Genomic DNA, 7,353 nt, shown 5'->3' with positions numbered 1-7,353 from the left:
TAATATGTGGTCACTTCTGTACACCAACGATCAAATTATCTATCAGCAACTAAAAATTTTAGTAGATCATTTACTGAGGTAAAGTAAGTATAGGAAATTGATTTAAGTTCAAAATCACAACTATTAATGGAAGGGGCAATGTCATAACCATTTAGGAAAATATAGAGCCCATGCTAAAATATTTTTTTCTGAGACATTAAACACCTTTTAATAAAAGATTTACGAGCCAGACATTCGTTGGGAATCTATCCTATCTGTTTCAATGTTAGAATCAGCATTTTGAGGAACCCGACAACCTTTTTATATGTATAGGTTAATTCAGAATTTAAATGTATAAATTGCCTTTGATTGAGATTGTGTCATTTCAGCACTCATTAGCCCGGGTAAATCTAGTGAAACAGATGCTACAGTAACCTTTTGAACCCCCTTTGTGCTGGGAATTCATCCTGATAATTAGCACCACCAAAATGAATTTGGGTCAACTCTGTGATAATAAAGAAGTGCATAAGTATTAAAGAAAATTTCTCATCTGCAGGCAGATGCTTCTTATTATGGATGCAAATGATGAAAGAAAGAAATTAAGATGGAAAAAATGAAATAAAAATCACATTTTCTATACTCAGTCAATATTCTTTTTAAAATAGATTGCACATCCTTCTTTGTAAAAGGGACTGCATTCAGATTCCAGTAGATCTGTTGTGATTTCAGAAGCCATGAACCATGTCGGTAAAAACAAAATAGAGTTCTAATTGTTCGTGTGCTCTGAAGCACATCTTTTCTTGTCATCCCATATGGATGCCACATGTGGATTATAAGAACAACAAATCAAGCTAATCTCATAATTGTTTGCCAGACCTAAATACAATGCTCCCACCAGTGACTTCATAATGAAAAGACTTATCAGACTAACTCTGTTATTCGTGGACAAATGCAATTATGCCTTTCCTGAATGCATTTCTTGATTAGATTTATATCCCTTTTCATGTGTACAACTCAAGGTGGCATTCATACTGCTTCCTCCACATTCCTGCAATAGCAACCAGTGAGATAGGTCAGGTCGAAAAGGTTCCATAATCATACATGTAGCATCTGTGCCTAAAGGAGGACTAGAACTTATGGTCTCTCATTCCTGCACTGGTATTTCTCTTCTCAAATTCTGATTACAATAAAAATCTCCCTTTTTCCTGATACTATTTATACTGCTTTGTAGTGGGATTGCTTTGCTAGAATAAGAAATAATGATCAAATTGCACTACTTATCTTTCTGATGTGAGTACAGCCTTGTTTATTATTGTTTTTGTTCTATAGCATCAGCCAGCATTGAAAACTTTGTTATGTGGACCATGAATATCATTTATTTATTTACCAAACTTATATGCCCCAAACCACTCTTCAAAGGTTACAATGGTCAAATGCCATGTCTTTAGAGATGTTCGTGTGGAATGCACTCTATATGAAAACAAAAAACAGACTTCAATATTTTTGAAATTTATATATATATATATATATATATATATATATATATATATATATATATATATATATATATATATATATATATATATATATATATATATATATATATATTATCAGTACAAATACAACACAAATATAAAAAGGCAACATTAAAAATAAAAATATGGTTTTCTGCCTGCATGGTCTTCTGTGATGAGCCGAAGGACAGGAAGAGGGAGTAGTGACCTTCCTCCCATATTTAGGCATACCAGGGGTTGTAACACAAATACATACCTATTTCCCTGGCTCAACTGATAAGGAGGTGAGCCTGTGGCATAGTGGCTAAGACTCCTGCCTAAGATATAATACAGCCCAGGTTCAAATCCCAGTAAGGGTATGGCTAGCTGATGAGAGCTAATTAGCTCGAAATAGATCTATACTAGTCTCCCTTTATTTATTTATCAGTACAAATACAACACACACACACACACACACACACATACACACACACACATACATACATATATAATTTTAGACATTGTCTATCCACTTCAGGATGAAGTGCTCATCTGCATTTTTCCTACCAATATGGTCATGAGCTTTCTTTTGCCAAGTTCACCTTACTGATATTATTTGCCCCTCTGAAAGTCTTTCTGGAATATAAGATTGTATGAATTTGTATGAATATAAGATGAATTTTCCCATGATCAGTTCAATTAACTGTGAGAAACAGAGATACTCTTGAACTTTGAGAGGGTCTCATTGCCACCTGTTATAAATAAGGACTCCTTTACCTTGATAGTCTTATTCTTGACAGGAAGGCAAAACATTCCACAATCCTTCCTGTTCTTCATAGAATTCATTTAAAAGCAGATGTGCTTAATTACGGTTCAGAGCTAGTCAGCACCACATTTGATGCTACTTTAATGCAGATCTAACTGCCAGGGTGTTGTTTGTTTATTGGTTCTGAAGGGGTCTGTCCACCATCATCTCTTTGGGGTTCCCTGACTGGCAGAAGGATTATAAGGATTTTCTTCATTTTACTGTATTCTTGAATTTTTAAAATTCTGTCTTGTATTGTATTATATGTTTCAGGATTCTTGTGTTACATTCCTTGATTGCTGTTTCCTATCATACTATATTCTTATACTTACTTGGAATAACCTGTTAAGTACTTGTGCTAAGTGGTCACTGCTTCCAATTTCAAAAGAACCTGTGACCCAATTCTGCTGGGTTGGGAACAAATAATATATCTTCCTCCAGAAAATTAATGATTTAATTGGGTATACAGTTGAGCAATTTGAAAGTTATGAGTTTAAGAAGCTATAGAACTAACTAAAATGATTACAATCATTTTAAATATCTAACAAACTTAAACTGGGACTATGTTCTTTAGAAAATGAAAATGCATCCCATAAAATTGTAACTGTATACAGAATTATTCTTTCTCCAAAGTGAGAAAGGGAAACTGTCACTGGTCCCAATGGAAGTTTACTTTGAAATACTGTAAACATTCCAGCTACAGAAAGTAAGGGAAAAAAATTAAGGGCCGAGTTTGAAACATAAAAGGTTCCTACAGTACTACAACAACAAACCTCCATTTATTATTTCCATAACAAAAACGTTTTAATTCTAATTTAAGCAAAGTGGTACTTCCACTCATTTGTTATTACACCAACATTGTGTTTATTGAGTATGCTGATTCTTTTTCTTGCTACTAGTAGATCATAAGTTATTATTGCACTGCATAAAGTCAAATATTAACTTATATTTAAAAGAAGCTGGTGCATAGCATTGGGTGAAAATATTGGTTTCTTGTGATTTCAGACTTATATGTTCAAAAGTAATGAACTAGTTTCCAAAACAAAACCAGAAAAGGATTGAGAATATTTTTCTAAAAATAAAGATTTCCTTTACATGCTTGATACTGTATTTCAGCTTGCTTATCTTCACCACTACTGACTCTATGCCTACATTAATACTGGAAAATAAGCCTTCTTAATTCTAAATTATTTCTGAGGGAAAACAGGAATTCATCCTAGCACAATATCTTTGGTATAACTTAGAACTGCCAGTAGAGAAATGCATATAATAATTAGCCCAAACACACAATATAATTTTTAAATTGCGATTCTGCAAGGTTGTTTTGCAAGTCATAAATATCACTTGTCATTTATTTCCTAGTGCAAGGGTGTCAAACTAGCATTGTCACGGCGTTGTCATGTGATGTATCAGGACTTTTCTCCCCTTCGCTAAACTGGGTGTGGTGGAGCCAGCACCTGATGCATCCGGCCTGTGGGCTGTGAGTTTGACACCCCTGTCTTAGTGTGTCATTCAAACCATAGTACAGAACACGACGAACTGTATATTGGATTTTGATCTCATGTCTATATGTGAACAAACATACAAGCATTTCTTTCATGAAAACACAAAAACTGTCTCATCCAGGGATGGGATTATTGTAACTTTTAATTTATTATAAGTAGGACTATCTCCACATCATTAAATTGTCCATTGTCAATTCCATGAATTTTAAAACAAATATTCTAAAACCACTGTTGAGGATTGTGAATTAGTAGCTTATCATATATTTATATTCCTCTTTTTAGTTAATAGAAAACCAACTTTTCCCAGTCATCCACTGAACATAGAAGGAATGCAGTAGAGTAATCTAATGAGTTCTACCTTTTCATTCTGATGGGGACATTTGAACATAGCTATCATCACCAAATGGCTGTGATGATCATAGAACACTCATTTTCAAGAAAGACAAACTGGTGAGGTCAAAATCTGAATATAGAATAGATCCAAATAAGTCACTCCCTCATCCATTCCAGTCCTGGTTCTTCTGCTTCATCCTTTGTGTCATTCACTTCTTGTCACAACAGTATCATTACGTCTGCTCTTGAATAATTGTTGGAGAACCTCTCCCTCTCCTGGAGAGGTTAAAAAAGATTGTACTGCCAAATTCTCTGCCAAAGGTTTGAGGGAGAATTTTGTAAGACCATTTGTAACCAGATTTAATTTATACAGCATAACCATATGTGACAATGTGGCCATGATAATTCCAGATTAGTGTCTTTCAGAATTCATAATCAAACAATTGCCACACAGTTTAATGTAAATATGAAAGAAATCCATGCATTCTGAGCTTATAGACATTGTGTTTTATCATAAGATATTCAAATGCTTCAATTAGGTTTAAAAAAAAGCAAAAAGAAATGTTATATTATTTTTGCTTAGGTTTTGATTAATGTTGTAAAGTTGACATTTCTCAATTTTCAAACTAAGCTTACCTTAGCTTAGTTTAGGTCTAATATCCTATTTCTAAGATCATAAAACTTGCATTAACATGACACATATTAGAACTCCGCTTCTATCATTTCTTTTAAAATATGATTTCCAATAATTACATAAATTCTTCTTTTAAATTTATATATTTCATTATATAATATGCAAATAGACAAATTCAAAAGCAAATGTTTTCTTCTTCTTTTCTGAGATATTGTTGTTCCCTTGACTTTTGCACATTATGTAATAAATAGTACTGGGGAATGAATGTAGTCTCATTCAAAGTCTAAATTAAAAATAATCATATATACTATGATGTTTAGATGTATAGGGCAGACATGTACATAATTCATTATTAGACATAGATAACATTTTATTAAAATCTTTCCTAATTTGCTGGCCATCTGCAATCTCAAGATATTCACAAATGTAACAGTAATTTGGAAATTCAATGGCACAATATTATCGAAGTCATCAGAAATTTATATATAAATATATAAACAGTCCTTCTCCTTATTTTAATATCAGGCAAAATTGCAAGATGGATATAGCAAAATTGCAAGATGGATTTATCAGGTAGCATGGGATGGAAACTGAAAATCTAAGGGAGGAATCCTGTTCTATTTCAGATGAAATAATATAAACCATAATGCTCAGATTGGTATGGAAAAGGAAATGTGATAACAATTGTGGCTACCAGAGATAGCATCAGGATTTATCTTCTGATGTCCTCAATCTTCAAGGGCAATGGAAGACTGAGCTTAATTAAAAATGGAGGACTTTTTTTTACCATAGCAACAAACCTCAGGTGCCCACAATATTTGCATTATTGGACATCATTCATTAAGTTCATTGGAGTTCATTGTAATTGCTACAGCAATTTGCTGAATATATATCCTGACTTCTAAAAAAAATCCATTGCTTTCAAATATGTTTTGAAATAAGTGGTGAAGGAGAAAGTCATACGGTAAACTTGTAAAAGAAGAGCAGAAACCATTTAGTGAAGTGACCTCACTAAAGTGTGTGCTTATGTACTTTCAGTCTATCATTGTAATTATCCAAACCAAAATGCCTTCAGTAACCTTGTCAGAGAAATAATCAGAATAGTTTCTCAACGACTATACTACAGCGTATAACAAGGCATTTCATTATACTATGTTACAAGTGCTGACATGTACAAAATTACCCTGATGTCCGCCTAAGTGCATTGAGCATTCCTTTTCTTTAATAATAATGAAAGACAGATATTTTGTGGACACAAACTGAGCATTAACTAAAGTTAATGTGGTTGCTTGCTGTAATGTCTGCTAGAGTTTGAATACATATGCACAGATATAACTATACAGAAAGCAAGGAATAAAAGTGCCTTTGTTTTTCAATGCATGAAAATCTTATTCTTCCACTGCTAAGCCCCTTTGAACATATCTTTATGATTCTTCTGGGGTTTTTTTTCCCTCCAAAGTCGCTAAGCAATAGAAACTTAGATCCTGATTCCGGGGGGAATAGGCTGTCAAGGCGAAAAGTCAAGGATTAAAGTATTCTAGCAGAAACCCCAAATCCACACCAGAGAAAAGGTCTGTTTGCAAGGTCAGACAAGTGGTAGCTGATTGAACAGCTCTTTTTCCAGGCTTGGTTATTTTTATAAATGGGAAGCATTTGAAATGAAATGGTATTGACTATATTTCTTGTGTGTTCTTTTATGCACAGTTCCCAAATATATGTGAATAATAATACTTGCTATATGTAATTCTAGTTCACAGGAAGATAGTAAAATAAAATTTAGTGATTTTGTTAATTTTTGCTATTCAAGTAATAATATGCGTGCAGTTTAATAAGGTACAATCCTGTTTATATTCTGGTTAAACATCATTTTAGCAGTTATCTTCCTTACCAGATCACTCTTTTGGTAACTGGTACAGGAATGAAATGGAGAACAAGCTGTAGCATAGACGGTAGGAGGAGCTGCACAGAGACCATATGAAGTCTGAAAGAAATATACATGATAACCTTGTGTGTTCTCCACAAGATAGATATTTGTGTGTTTATTTATCATTTTAAAATGACTCTAACGGTACACATAGTCACAACAGTAACAAATACCAGTGCAATACATGGGTGTGGGTGTATATATATATGTGTATATATATATGTGTCTGTGTGTGTGCATGTATGTGTATGTATATATATATATATATATATATATATATATATATATATATATATATATATATATATATATATATATATATGTATATATATATATTATATATGTGTATATATATATATATATATATATATATATATATATATATATATATATATATATATATATATATATATATATATATATATATATATATATATATATATACACATACATACATACATACATACATACATACATACATACATACATACATACACGTCTTTGGTTGTTCGGGTTTTCTCCCGTGTAGGATTGGAAGTATCTTCACGACGTTTCGATGAAGTCGAACGGATTCCAAAGAAACAATATCACTAACCTAATCCAAAAAGAAAACCCCACTAAAATCCAAGACAGTGAACAAGAAAACGGCAAAGCCCTCCTCCCATACATAAAAGGCACCA

Source organism: Natrix helvetica (assembly GCF_964273705.1).
Source record: "Natrix helvetica genome assembly, chromosome: 2".
Classification (NCBI taxonomy): Eukaryota; Metazoa; Chordata; class Lepidosauria; order Squamata; family Natricidae; genus Natrix; species Natrix helvetica.
Note: the sequence above shows the minus strand (reverse complement) of the source record.